The 14,944-nt window shown below is 36.4% G+C and overlaps 1 non-coding gene across 1 annotated transcript; it reads left to right on the top strand.

Moving 5' to 3' along the window:
- The first annotated feature begins 13,967 nt into the window (after positions 1-13,967).
- On the top strand, positions 13,968-14,074 carry LOC141682441 (small nucleolar RNA R71). The gene has a single exon (XR_012559785.1). It is a non-coding gene; the product is annotated as a small nucleolar RNA R71 (small nucleolar RNA).
- The last annotated feature ends 870 nt before the right edge of the window (positions 14,075-14,944 follow it).

The raw sequence follows: 14,944 nt of genomic DNA on the forward strand, positions 1-14,944 counted from the left end.
ATTTCAATTGAAAACATTCATACGGGTTATAAACCCTAATTTTAAAATTCGAGAATTAAACCAACTTTTGAGCATGTTATTGAACTCCAAATCAGACGTATGACATATGAAAATCATCAAGAAAACCAGCTCTACAACATGCAATCATCACATTATACAAACAATCATCCGAACAAAAATTCATATTTTTAATAAAAATAATTCGAAATTAAATAAAAATATAGAAAAATAACCTTGATTTATGCTATTCTGAAACTTGAAGAAACTGAAAGAACACCTTAAAACCTCTGTTTTGGTTACTAGAGCGTTCCAAACGGAGATCAATAACACCTTCAATTTGGGGTTTGATTTTCAGAAGGGTTTATGAATATAAGGATTTTCTCTGAAAATTATATAATTATCTGTCTGCAAATGATTTTGATACGAAATAAAATACGGGAAAAGGCTATTTATAATTACGGAAAATAGTATCCCGTTGGATCATTCCGGATATAAAACGGTACGTTTATTTAAAAAAACTGATCCAACCGGTATCAGTTTTCGGGACAGTTATCCAAATCAGTACAATTTGTACTGCGGTCTTGGTCTCAGCGACTGGTTACACGTACTATGAGGTGATAATTGAGATAGTTTAATAAAAAGCTTCCGTTTATCGAAAATACGAGTTTTATTGATTTACCGAAACGAATATTGTATCGAAAATGTTGCGCCGGGACCCGCGCAGGACAAACCGTACGCCGGATCGAAAAAGTCGAAACATGGAATATGCTTGGAATATTACAATTAGGTTAGGAAGGAGTTCTCGGAAGAGTTTCGGGTTCCAAAAATGTAACAACGGATGACGTCGGTTGGAACCTGTTTTTATAAAATAGATTTTAAATACTCGGAAAAAGATTTTATAAATTTCATATGATCCTAATAAATTCATAAATCAACATAAAAATAATTAGGAAGATATGACAATTATCTATATTTTATTTTGGACATATAAAAATTAAAATACTCAATTAATAATATTTTTAAACATCCAAACACATTTAACACTTAACAATTAATTCACAGAATGGATAGTAAACACATATATTAATTATTTATTAATAAAAATAATTACACGATATATCCCGGATATTACAATTAGTCTGAGGATGGTAGGCTGTAGCAATGCGATGATTCACATTATACCTTTGCATCATGGCAGTGAACTTGCGATTGCAGAAATGCGATCCCTCATCACTAATTATGACTCTTGGAGTCCCAAACCTTGTGAATATCTGCTTATGAAGAAAATTCAGCACTACCTTTGCATCATTTGTTGGCAAAGCCTTGACTTTAACCTATTTCAAAACATAATCAATAGCCAACAAGATATACTGATTATTGCAAGATGAGAAAAATGGCACCATGAAGTCAATTCCCCAAACATCGAAGACTTCAACCTCGAAAAGCACATTAAGAGGCATCTCATCCCTTTTAGACATATTACCAACACACTGGTAACCAACAAGATATACTGATTATTAAGGCTTATTTGACAGATAAAAGTTTATTAAGGCTTGTTTGACAGATAAAGGAACTAGGAGGGGTCTTAACACAGCCTTCTTTTTATCAGTAGATAATAAATTATTAAAAGCTCTTTTAGCTAGTTTGAATGATGAAATTAATTCACTAGCAAATTGGGGCTTATTATCACAACAAAAACTATAGATAAGCTGACGGAATCTAGAAAAATAAACAGTATTTCTATCTTCTGTCATTCTATCCCCAATAAAACCTAAGACAACACTTACATAATCAAAATCAGTTTGATTTATGATAGCGTACCCGATTTGTTGGATGAATATGGGAATTGCATCAAAATTAGAACATTTGTTTGCAGAAGCCTTGGTTATGCAGTCAAAGAAGAAACTCCATTCCCTCCTTATGAAAGATCTCTTTAACTGACCCAGCTTTGCAAATATCCTCTCATACCCCAGACTGGCCATCATGTTTTGAAGAACTGGCTCTTCAATAGTAGAATACACACAGTTCTTAGGTAGCTGCAGTGCTTGTCGGACCGTAGCCAATGTCACAACATACTCATCCTCCCCTGATGAAAAAATAATACTTGGGGACCCTTGAGCACCACCATTATCATATACTCCGCTTCTCCAGAACTCCAGTACTTGAGTACCAGAGACTGCTTCAGGTTCGGTCAGAGCGTACCCAATATCAGTACTAGCAAGAAAATCCTGAATGAAATGAAGTTCAGATGGGGCTTCTGACTTGCTAAGAATAGCGGAGAAGTTATTAGGAACAAACTTAGCTCCATCAAAAATTTTGTCCTTGGGTACCATGAGAAATAAGTGAGAAATAAAATTGCCTGTAAGGTGTTTGATAAAATGTTTGTAAAGAAACCGTCAGTAAATGTGAGAGAGAATAAGAAAAGAGAAAGAGTAGAATAAGAATGAAAATAAAAGATTTTAATGTCTTTTATCTCTTTTACTTAGACACCCCACGTGATAACAATTAATATATAGAGGAACAGACCTTGACACCTTTCAGACATGCAGTAGTTAAGGCAAAAAGTAATGGTCACGGTAAATAAGCAATTATTACTTATCACATGCTGTTTTTCAAGGAGAAAAACCGTCCCACTAACCAAGTAATCCCATTAAATAAATGATTATTACTGCTTTATCTCTCATAAACCAATATTCAAAAAAATATGATCGTTGAGGTAATGACCAAAAATAAACCAAGTAAATAAATACTGCCACGTCAGCATCAGAACTTGATTTTTATCAGAACTAAACAGGTCATCAGAATATGATTAGCATCAGAATTTAAAAGGTCATCAAAATTTATGCAACGACTCAGAGACAAAATCTTGCAATAAAGTAAAATTTCATTAATATATCAAATTAATACATTTCATGAAACTTAAATTACATGCATAAAATTACAAGATTGCCCTAGTCTAAAATTCCTAACATCAACAGCTTTAGTCCTAAGCTAAGAAGCCTAACGACTAACTCATTCTACTGCTGAAGAAGAGCACTGCAAGACGGATGATCCGTTCTTGCTGATGGAGATAACGGAGATGAAGATTTCTTTGGACAGTCAACAAGTCATTTTTAATGATCTCTGGAAATTGAATCCAGAGATTATGAGGAATGTTGTTGATAGGATATGCAGTCGGAATTCCATTTTGAAAAATGTGCACAGTGTCGGTGCCATAGTTGTAAAACCAACCAAACTCAGCCATTTTTGTTGATATGAATGAAAAGAGAGTGAGTTTGTGAGAAAATGAAGGATGTTTTTGCTGGAATGAATCGTTGGTTTAAATAGCCAACGGAATACCAAGGGACGCGAGGATTGGGCAACAATTACAAGTAAAAATAATGACCCCTCGATTCCCTAGACTGATGAGTAATAATAACGGCCATTAGAAGCTTAAAATAGGAGTTAATGAGCACACGAAACAAGTAGGAATTACTATGCATGTAGGAGTACTACTAACCCAAATTATGTTGACTTTTATAACTCACCCAAACATATTCTAATTTTAAATATGACTATTTCAGATTGAACGACAAATAAGTCAAGTAAAGAATCAGGATTTAATATCAGAACTTAGACTTATATCAGAACTTAACAGTCATCGGAACATGACTCCTTAACTCGAAAAGTGAATGTCTATTTCTGTAATTCTTCACACAAATAATGATTTCATTTCTTCAGAACTTAATCATTAGAATTTCCAACATAACTTGTCCTCAGAATTTATGCAACTGACACTTAAACTGTTCATCTAAAATAACATTTATCACCACAGTAATTTTCATCATTCATATGGAGTGTATGTGTGTGCAGTAAGCTAAATATTAGATAAAGATTAAAGTCTGATTCACTTCAGTACATCTTAGAAATAAGGCATAACTAAGAACTTTGCTCAAAATCTGTCATTATTCTGAAGTCTACTTTAGAATGAGTTCACGCATGAGTCCACCTCAACTGTTTTGTGCTCATTTTATGCATCTTTTGAAATTCCATTTTACAGTGGCTTCTCAGTGTAGGTAAGTCACGACTGCTTATCAGAATTTAAGCTATTATCAGAGTATTTCTCCAGTAATCATAGAGTGTGAAAAGTCACCAAGAAAATATTTATTTTGCTTTTCTAATGCATATTACTTAATACCAGCAATGCACTTGGGTCGTTCCTTCTACATTTTTACTCTAGATCTCAAAGGAGTACCTGATTTTTATTTCTTTTTCTTTTCCTTTTTATTTTGATAAGTGAGGTTAATCAGCACTTAGTTCATCCATCAGATTTACTAACATCAGAACTTAATAGATAAGAAGCGCTATTCTAGTTTTTTACTTAGTAATAAGATACACAAAGTAAACTTAACTAAGCTCAATATCAGAATTTTCTTGTGTTAAAAGATTTCCACATAAACAATTACTTCAAATATGGGACTTTAGTATATTAAAGACTACTAGGTCAGCATCTAGCACAGTTATCCTCATTGGATTGAATAGTCACAGAAATATTCATATCACTATCAGAGATTAGAAATTCACATCAGACAACAATCAGCACTTAAGCAATTTTCAATTTAAGCACAGAATGCACAAAGATAGTAATATCTATGAATACTGATCATAAAATTTGATGAATCAGAACATAAACTAAGCAGATTTAGAGAAAGAACCTGAAACCATTCCAAGTTCATTTACCAATCTTGTAAAAGTAGCTTCACACAGTGGTTTTGTGAAGATATCTGCTAGTTGTTGATCTGTTGGAAGAAAATGCAATTCCACTGTACCTTCATCCACATGTTCCCTTATGAAGTGGTACCTAATGCTGATGTGCTTTGTCATTGAGTGTTGAACTGGATTACCTGTCATAGCAATAACACTTTGATTATCACAGTAAATAGGGATTTTAAAATACGTTAACCAATAATCCAGTAACTGATTCTTCATCCAAAGAATCTGTGCACAACAACTTCCTATAGCAATGTATTCTGCTTCTGCAGTTGATGGGGAAATTGACTTCCGTTTCTTGCTAAACCAAGAAACTAATCTGCCTCCAAGAAATTGGCAGCTTCTACTTGTGCTTTTCCTGTCAATTTTGCATCCTGCAAAATCTGCATCCGAGTAACCTATTAGCTTAAAGTCTGATTCTCTAGGATACCACAATCCCAGATCAGCTGTACTCTTAAGATACTTGAAAATTCTTTTCACATCTGTTAAGTGAGGTTCTCTTGGATCTGCTTGAAATCTTGCACAAAGACAGGTAGCATACATGATATTAGGTCTACTTTCAGTAAGATAGAGTAGTGAGCCAATCATACCTCTGTAATCAATAATATCTACTAATATACCAGTATCCTTATCCAATTTTGTTACAGTGGCCATGGTAGTGGATGCACTTGAACAATCTTGCATTCCAAATTTCTTTAGCAAATTTCTGGTGTACTTGGATTGAAAAATAATAGTGCCTTCTTTATTCTGCTTGACTTGAAGGCCCAGAAAATAGCTAAATTCCCCCATCATACTCATTTGATATCTTAACTACATCAGTTTGGCAAACTTCTTGCAAAGTCTGTCATTTGTAGAACCAAAAATGATATCATCAACATATATTTGCACCAAAATTAAGTCCTTTCCATGGTTGAGGTAGAACAGTGTTTTGTCAATAGTTCCTCTGTTAAATCCACTTTCCAGAAGAAACTGAGCTAAAGTCTCATACCATGCTCTTGGAGCTTGCTTAAGGCCATAAAGTGCTTTATCAAGCCTGTAGACATGATTTGGAAGTTTGGAATCTACAAAGCCTGGAGGTTGTTCAACATATACTTCCTCTTCCAATTCTCCATTGAGAAAAGCACTTTTCACATCCATTTGAAAGACTGTAAACTTTTTGTGAGCAGCATAAGCAAAAAAAATATCCTTATGGCTTCCAATCTAGCAACCGGTGCAAATGTTTCATCAAAATCAATTCCCTCCTGTTGAGAATATCCTTTTGCAACCAGCCTTGCTTTATTCCTTATAATTATGCCATCACTATCAGTTTTGTTTCTGAACACCCACTTTGTACCAACAACAGATCTGTTCTTTGGTCTTGCACTAGGGTCCAGACTTTGTTTCTTTCAAATTCATTTAACTCTTCCTGCATTGCTTGCACCCAATCAACATCTTGAAAAGCTTCTTCCACTTTCTTTGGTTCATTCTGAGAAAGAAAAGAATTATATAGACATTCATTTGATGTAGTTGTTCTAGTTCTGACACCTGCATCAGGATTTCCAATAATTAAGTCAGGTACATGTGCTTTAGTCCACTTCCTTGCAGATGAAAGATTTTCTCTAGAACTGGATGCTCCCCCATGATCCATGCTATCTTCATCAATATTTTCTGATGCTCCCTCTAAAATTATGCTCTCTGAGTTGGATCCTTCAGAATTTGAGTTTCTAGAATTATCAGCATTTGAGTTTCCAGAATTATCAGCATTTGAGTTTCCAGAATTATCAGAACTTGGCCCATCAGAACTTGATGAATCAGAACTTGAAGAGCATGTTGTAGATTCAGATGCTTCTTGAGATGTGGTTGTATCCTCAGTATGCTCCCCCTGCACAGGTGCATCTTCTTTTGGCGTAATCACCACAGTTTCAATAACATTAGAGTTTAATCCATCAGAGTTTGCAATATCAGGATTTAGACTGTCAGAATTTACAGTATCAGAATTTAAAACTTCATTTTCAAATCTCAGGTGATCATGATCATTGAAATCTTCAAATCCAGTAATATTCTTATCATCAAAAGAGACATTGATAGATTCCATGACAACCGTTGTTCTTAAATTGTAGACTCTGAAGGCTTTTGTGGAAAGTGGATATACAACAAAAATTCCTTCATCAGCTTTTAGATCAAATTTGGATAGCTATTCAGGATGAGTCTTAAGAACAAAACACTTGCATCCAAATACATGAAAATACTTCAGATTTGGCTTCTTTTTCTTCACCATCTCATATGGTGTCTTTTCATGCTTGTTAATGAGTGTTGCATTCTGAGTAAAACAAGCAGTATGCACAGCTTCAGCCCAAAAATAGGTTGGTAGCTTTGCTTCATCAAGCATAGTTCGTGCAGCTTCTATAAGAGTTCTATTCTTTCTTTCAACAACTCCATTTTGTTATGGAGTTCCAGGAGAAGAAAATTCCTGCTTTATTCCATGGTCTTTGTAGAACTCTTCCATGATCAAATTTTTGAACTCAGTGCCATTATCACTTCTTATGATCTTCACAGAATCTTTGACCAATTTATCCAGTTGCTTGACATGATCAATCAAAATAGATGCAGTTTCACTTTTTGTGTGCAAGAAATACACCCATGTGTATCTGGTGAACTCATCCACTATGACCATAGCATATTTCTTCTTTGCAATAGATATGACATTCACTGGACCAAATAGATCAACATGTAGTAGGTGATAAGGCTCAAGAATTGATGATTCAGTCTTGCTCTTGAATGAAGATTTTCTTTGTTTTGCCTTCTGACATGAATCACAAAGGCCATCAGGAGCAAATACTGATTTTGGCAATCCTCTCACAAGATCTTTCTTGACTAGTTCATTTATATTGTTGAAATTTAAATGAGACAGTTTCTTGTGCCAATTCCACCTTTCTTCAATTGATGCTCTACTCAACAGACAGATTGCAGAACCATCAGTACTTGTTGAAAGCTTGGCTTCATAAATATTACCATGCCTGTATCATTTCAGAACAACTTTGCCTATAAATTTGCTTACAACTTCACAGTGTTCTTCAATGAAATCCACATGATAACCTCTGTCACAGATTTGACTAACACTAAGCAGATTATGTTTAAGTCCTGAGACCAGAGCTACTTTCTCAATGATGACATTCCCAAGATTAATATTGCCATATCCCAGTGTTTTTCCAATGTTGCCATCTCCATAAGAAACACTTGGGCCAGCTTTCTCCACAAAATCTGATAGCAGGGCTTTATTTCCAGTCATATGTCCTGAACATCCACTGTCCAGAACTAGGATGTTTTTCCTGTTGCCCTGCAATCACAAAGACCACTAATGATTAGTTTTAAGGACCCAGCCTTGCTTGGATCCTTTGGCCTTATTAAGTTTGTTAACATTTGCAGCGGATTTAGCATCAGAATTTATGTTAACAATTTTCTTATCAGCATTTACAGTATCAGACTTTGCATCAGAACTTACACTAGAAGGAATAATGCTAATTTTCTTTATAGAAGGTTTTATTTGATAATAATCATAGTACAAATTATGATATTCCTTACAAGTATAAATGGAATTCCATAAACTACCACAATGAAAACAAGGATTTTATGGCCTATATCTAACAGACTGACTCTTAACTCCTGACTTTGAAGTTAAGGAGTTTATGTTCTTATTCCTCCTGCAAAACGAAGCCAGATGGTTAGAATTTCCACAGTTAAGACATGTTTTTCTAGAAGCATTAGGAACAGGCTTATAATCATTGCTTTTATTCACACCTTCCTTTCCATTCATATTTTTCCTAGGTGGCTTTACCCTGTTTACATTCTTAACATCTTTCATCTTATGCTTAAGCTGTTTCTTAGTCATTAAGCATATGTTAACTTCAGTTGGCTTTTCCTGTTTTAGTTTGTCAGAAGTTAATTCCTCTTTAACTTCTGATTTCTCAGTATCAGGCTTTACAGCTACAAACTTAACAGGTTTTACCTTTGGCTTTTGTTTAACAACTATAGGCTCAATTTCTATAGTTCTTTTATCATTCGTATCATCTCCATAACCTAAGCCCTCTTTCCAGTTTCCACTACCTAACAAATTCTGAGTTGTTCTGCCAGAGTTAGTCCAAGTCCTAATAATCTCTCTTTCCTTTTCTAACTCAGTTTTTAGTGATTCATTCATTTTAAGTACTTCCTCCTTAACATAGAAAGCATAATCTCTATCTTTCTGAGTTTGATGGAACATGACTAACTCTTTTTCTAAATAACCATTCCTCTTTTTACAAGCAAGATTTTCAGAAGTTAATCTTTCACATGTTAAAGTTTGATCTCTATAACTAATGAACATGGTTTTAAGATATCTTCTCAACTCATTAATATCATCAGTATAAAAGGCATAAGTAGTTTGAGGTGCCTTTAACTCAGCAGCATCAGAACTGCTATCAGCATTTGCCATTAAGGCATAGTTCTCCTCACTTTCAGAATCTGAAGTGTCTGTCCAGCTTTTCTTCTTTGTGACAAGAGCCTTGCCTTAGTCACTCTTCACTTTCTTGCAATCAGGAGATATATGGCCTTTCTTATCACAGTTGTAGCATTTGACATTTGTGTAATCTCCTCTGTCAGACTTCCCTCCTTTGCCTTCAGATTTTCTGAAACTCTTCTTATTAGAACTTGCACCTTTCCTAGAAAAATTCTTTCCTTTCCTGAATTTTCTGTATGCAATCCTTGTGATTCCTTTCACCATAAGAGCACACAGCTTCATCATCTCTTCATCAGCATCCATCTCAGGTAAGCTTTCAGTTTCTAAGTCATCATCACTATCAGAACTTGATGACTCAGTATCAGACTTTGTGATGAGAGCTTTTCCTTTGCCTTTCCTTGACGTAGCTGCTTTGGGGGATTCCTCTTCAGCCTTAAGAGTAACTGTCCTTGACTTTCCTCCTTTCCTCTTGCTTTTTTGTTCCATCTCAAGTTCATGAGTCTTGAGCATCCCATAAATTTCATCAAGAGTTGTTTCTTCAAGATTATAGTTATCTCTTATAATTGTGGCCTTCAAATCCCAACTTTCAGGAAGAGCTAACAGGAATTTAAGGTTTGAATCTTCAAGATTATATTCCTTATCAACTAGTGGCAAATCATTCAAGAGTTTGACAAATCTATCATATAAATCAGTCAATGACTCATTAGGCTTTGAGTCAAAGTGTTCATACTCTTGAGTGAGTATAGTCTTCCTGTTCTTCTTAATTGAATCAGTTCCCTGGCATCTTGTCTCCAAGGCATCCCATATCTCCTTTGCAATCTTGTAGTTAAATACACCGTTTGACATTACATTATCAATGACACTATGCAGCAAGTGTCGTACCTTAACATCTTTAGCAATTGAAGAGATATCTTCAGCAGTGTAATCACTTTTCTCCTTTGGTACGGACTTTGCTAGTTCACCTGCAACTGTAACAGCGAGTTTGGTTGGCTTGTGTTGTCTTTCATTGATTCTGTCAAGATATTCTGGATCTGTAGCTTCAAAAAACATAGACATCCTCACCTTCCATATGGGATATTCAGATGGTTTCAGTATGGGAACTCTAATAGTCTCATATCGACTATGGATTTGAGTCTTTGGAGGTTCTTCAGTTTTGGTGGACTTGGTTGAAGTTTCTGCTTCAGACATGATTGATTTTGGATCTTAAACTGTTTGTGTGTTAACAGAAGGCTCTGATACCACTTGTTAGGTCACACACACTGTAGAAGGGGGTTGAATACAGTGTTTATCACAATCAAATCGAATTAAAAGAACACAAGTAACAGAAAACAAACTTTATTAACCTCTGTTACAATATGGAATAGTCCTCTCTCAGTGATGAACAAATTATCACGAGAGCTTCTAGGGTTACAATGAATATTATTCTCGATAATGATAACACGTATAGTGTAAACCCTATGTCTGTGTTTATATACTACACAGTTACAAGATAATCGCTAATTGATATGGAATATATTTCTGCTTCCTAAAATATATCAATCAGTTATCTTTTCTTCCAAGTATTCTATTCTTCATAGAATTCCTTCTTCATGCATATCTCTTCTTGCGTTTGTCTTGATCTTCTTTCCTTTCAATCAGCCGCCTTCCTTATCTAAAAGTCTCCTTAAGTCCTGATATTATCTTCTGATAAATATCTCCTGATAACTTAAGTTCTGACAACTTAAGTTCTGACTTCAGTATAAATGCTGATTTCTAGTTAAGTACTGATTTGTCCTGTTTAAATAAGATCTGAAAACTAAACACAAATCATATTACACATGACATTATCAAATATATCTAACAACTTTTTTCCTACCATTAAGGGTCTTACTAGCATAGTAGACCACGTGAAATATGTTGTTCTTTTTCTGCCCAAGAACTGCTCCAACTGCATTGTCACTTGCATCACACATCATCTACCTCAAGACCTTAACAGAAAAAGGTGGAGGAAGATTTTCGATAACTCCCACCTTGGCTTTGTCTACCTGAAGACCTTTACTAGAGACCTTGTGCCCAAAAATAATGCCCTATCGTACCATAAAATGACATTTCTCCCAATTGAGAACCAGATTGGTCTCAACACACCTTTTAAGAATGGCGCTAAGATTTTGCAAACATTCGTCAAAAGAATCACCAAACACAACAAAATCATCCATGAACACCTCCAAATTCTGACCAATCATGTCAGAGAATATAACCATCACGCATCTCTGAAATGTGGGAGGTGCACACAAAACCCAAAAGAAACTCTTTTGAAGGCAAAAGTACCAAATGGACACGTGAAAGTATTCTTTTCTTGATCTTCTAGAGCAATGTTAATCTGATTATAACCCGATTCGCCATCCAGAAGACAATAGTACTCATGCCCAGCCAATCTGTCAAGCATCTGATCAATGAACGGAAGAGATCCTTCCTCGTGGCCTTCTTCATCTTCCTATAATCCGTGCAAACTCTCCACCCCGTGACTGTTCGAGTAGGAATGAGCTCATTCTTCTCATTAGCAACAACTATGATACCTCCTTTCTTCGGGACAGACGGAACTGGGCTCACCCAAGAACTGTTAGAAATGGGATAGATGATCCCTGCATCTAGCCATTTGAGGATTTCCATCTTCATAACTTCTTTCATGATCGGATTAATCCTTTTTTGTTGCTCAACAGTAGGCTTGCTACCTTCCTCAAGCAGAATTTTATGCATGCAATAAGAAGGGCTGATTCCCTTGATATCTACTAGAGTCCATCCAATTGCTGACTTGAACTCTCTCAGGATTCTTAAGAACTTTCCCTCATCACTCCCTGAAAGGTCAGATGCAATAATAATAGGCAAAGTAGATGCATCACCTAAAAAGCATACCTTAAGTGTTTAGGAAATGGTTTAAGCTCAAGTATAGGAGCTTCCTCAATAGAAGGCTTGAGGCGCTTTGGAGATTTGTTCAACTCTTCCAATCCATGAGATTCAAAAGGCATATCTAGCCTTCACTTCAAAGGAGAAGCATTCAAATACTGTAACCGTTCATCACCTTCATCATCTTCACTATTTGAATTCCCCAACAAGGCCTTCTCTAAGGCATCAGACCTTAGCATTTGATCAAGTTCGGAAGTAACCAAAAAATCGACCAACTCCACTTTTAAGCAAACCTCGTTTTCAGTCAGGAATTTTGTGGCATTAAAAAAATTGAATGTCACATCCCGATCCAGCACTCGTATAGTAAGCTCACCCTTCTGCACATCAATCAAGGTCCGGCCAGTAGCCAAGAAAGTTCTTCCCAAGATTATAGGAATCTTCTTATCCTCCTCGAAATCAAGAATTACAAAATTAGTAGGAAAGATGAGTTTATCCACCTTGACCAAGACATCCTCCACAATGCCTCGTGAGTATGTAATAGATCGATCGGCCAACTGCAAGGTCATATAAGTAGGTTTTGGATCAGGTAAGTCCAACTTCTTGAAGATTGACAAGGGCATCAGATTGATGCTAGCTCCTAAATCACATAGGCATTTGTCAAATGATACTTTTCCAATGGTACAAGGAATAGTAAAGCTTCCAGGATCTTTGAGCTTCGGAGGCAACTTCTGTTGCAGCACAGCATTACATTCCTCCATGAGAGCAACTGTCTCTAAGTTATCAAGCTTCACTTTCTGAGAGAGAATACCTTTCATAAACTTCGCATAACTAGGCATCTGTTCAAGAGCTTCAGCGAAAGGTATGTTGATATGAAGTTTCTTGAACACCTCCAGAAACTTCTCAAACTACTTATCCAGCTTTTTCTTCTGCGGCCTCTTAGGAAAAGGAGGTGGAGGATAGATCTGTTTCTCCCCTGTATTACCCTAAAGAGGAGTGTGTTCAACAATAGTCTTCCTTAGTTCCACTTCTGCTTCCTTCTGCACTTCTTCGTCAGCCACAGCTTCTTCTTCCGAAACTTGAGAATTTTCGGGATTTACAACCTTCCCAGACCTCAATATAATTTCCTTGACTTACTCCTTAGCTTCCCTCTTGCCTGGCACTTTAGTGTCACTCGGGATTGTACCAGGTTGACAATTTAGCAAGGCACTGGCAATTTTCCCAATATGATTCTCCAAGGCCTTGATAGACACCGATTGGCTCTTGCACATGAGCCTCAACTCCTCCAATTCAGATTTTTTTATTAGACTATTGCAGTTGGAGTTGTTTTTTTGGTGCATATTGCGGTTGCTGAAAACTAGGAGGGTTGTATTGCTTCATAGCATACTGTTGATAAGGCTGCTGAACCGCATTCTGAGTATTACTCCAGCTGAAGTTAGGATGATTGCGATTGTTGGGATGATAGGTGGCTGGAACAGGCTGCTGCGACCTCTAGAAGTTTCTCACGAACTGAGCTAATTCAGTAAAAATAGCATACTGATCAGTCTCATGCGCTCCAGCAGAAAGCTCACAAACACTAGTGATCTGATTAACTCCATAATTAGCCAAAGAATCCACCTTCATCGTCAATGCCTTAAGCCGGGAAGCTATAGTAGTAGCTGCATCCACTTCTAGAATTCCTGCTACCTTTCCCTGAGGTAGTCTCTGAGTTGGGTTCTGGTATTCATTAGCAGCCATCAGTTCAATCAATTCATAAGCTTCATCATAGCTTTTAGCCCACAAGGCCCCTCCTGATGCTGCATCAAGCATAGGTCTAGAAGTAGCATCCAATCCATCATAAAAGCAGTTAATGATCATCCAATAAGGAATCCCATGGTGAGGACACTTTCTAAGCATCTCCTTGTAGCGATCTCAAGCCTCACATAAAGATTCTCCAAATTGCTGATCAAATTAAGTAAGTGCGTTTCTGATTGCAGTAGTCTTTGCCATAGGAAAAAAATTAGTTAGGAACTTTTGAGAAAGATCCTCCCATTTGGTGATAGACCCTGGTGGTAGAGAATATAACCAACACTTAGATTTAACCCGCGGAGAGAATGGGAAAACCTCAACTTAACAGTATCTTCTGAAACTCCAATGAACTTGAAAGTGTCACAGATCTTGATGAAATCTCTGATATGCATGTTGCGGTCTTCTCTCGGAGAACCCCCAAACTGAACTGAGTTTTGTATCATCTGAATCGTGCTCGACTTGATCTCAAAGGTGTTAGCCGAGATGGCTGGGCGGACAATGCTAGACTGAATATCATTAATCTTCGGTTGAGAGTAATCCATCAAAGCCTTCGGATTCACTTCTGGTTCTCCCATTGCAATAAGAGCCTCTTATTCAACCTTCTCCTCGACAAGAACTTCCTCGAAAGCTTTCTTAGCTACTACAACTTCTTCCTCAGCTTGATCCAGAGTTCTCTTACGAGACCGAGAACGCGTATGCATACACGATCGCTATAGTACCTGTAACACGACAATGAAATAAGTAAGTAACAATGTCCGAGTCAATGAACTTTAACGACCAATGATGACAAATACATAAACTAAAAATTAACACCGAGTCCCTGGTAGCGACGCTAAAAACTTGTTAAGGCTAGAACACGCGTTAATATTCACGCAAGTCTACGCGATCACAAGTAATACATAATTATTTCTAGTTTGTTCCTACAGAGACTGGTTTAGGTTAATTTCAATCAATGCACATATGCAACAATGGTATGGTTATTATTCAATGCTTAGATGATTAACAAATTGGAATTTTTTATAACTACGATTAACTAAGAGATTATACTAAAGAACT

The sequence above is a fragment of the Apium graveolens genome, chromosome 1 (genome assembly GCF_009905375.1).
Source record: "Apium graveolens cultivar Ventura chromosome 1, ASM990537v1, whole genome shotgun sequence".
Classification (NCBI taxonomy): Eukaryota; Viridiplantae; Streptophyta; class Magnoliopsida; order Apiales; family Apiaceae; genus Apium; species Apium graveolens.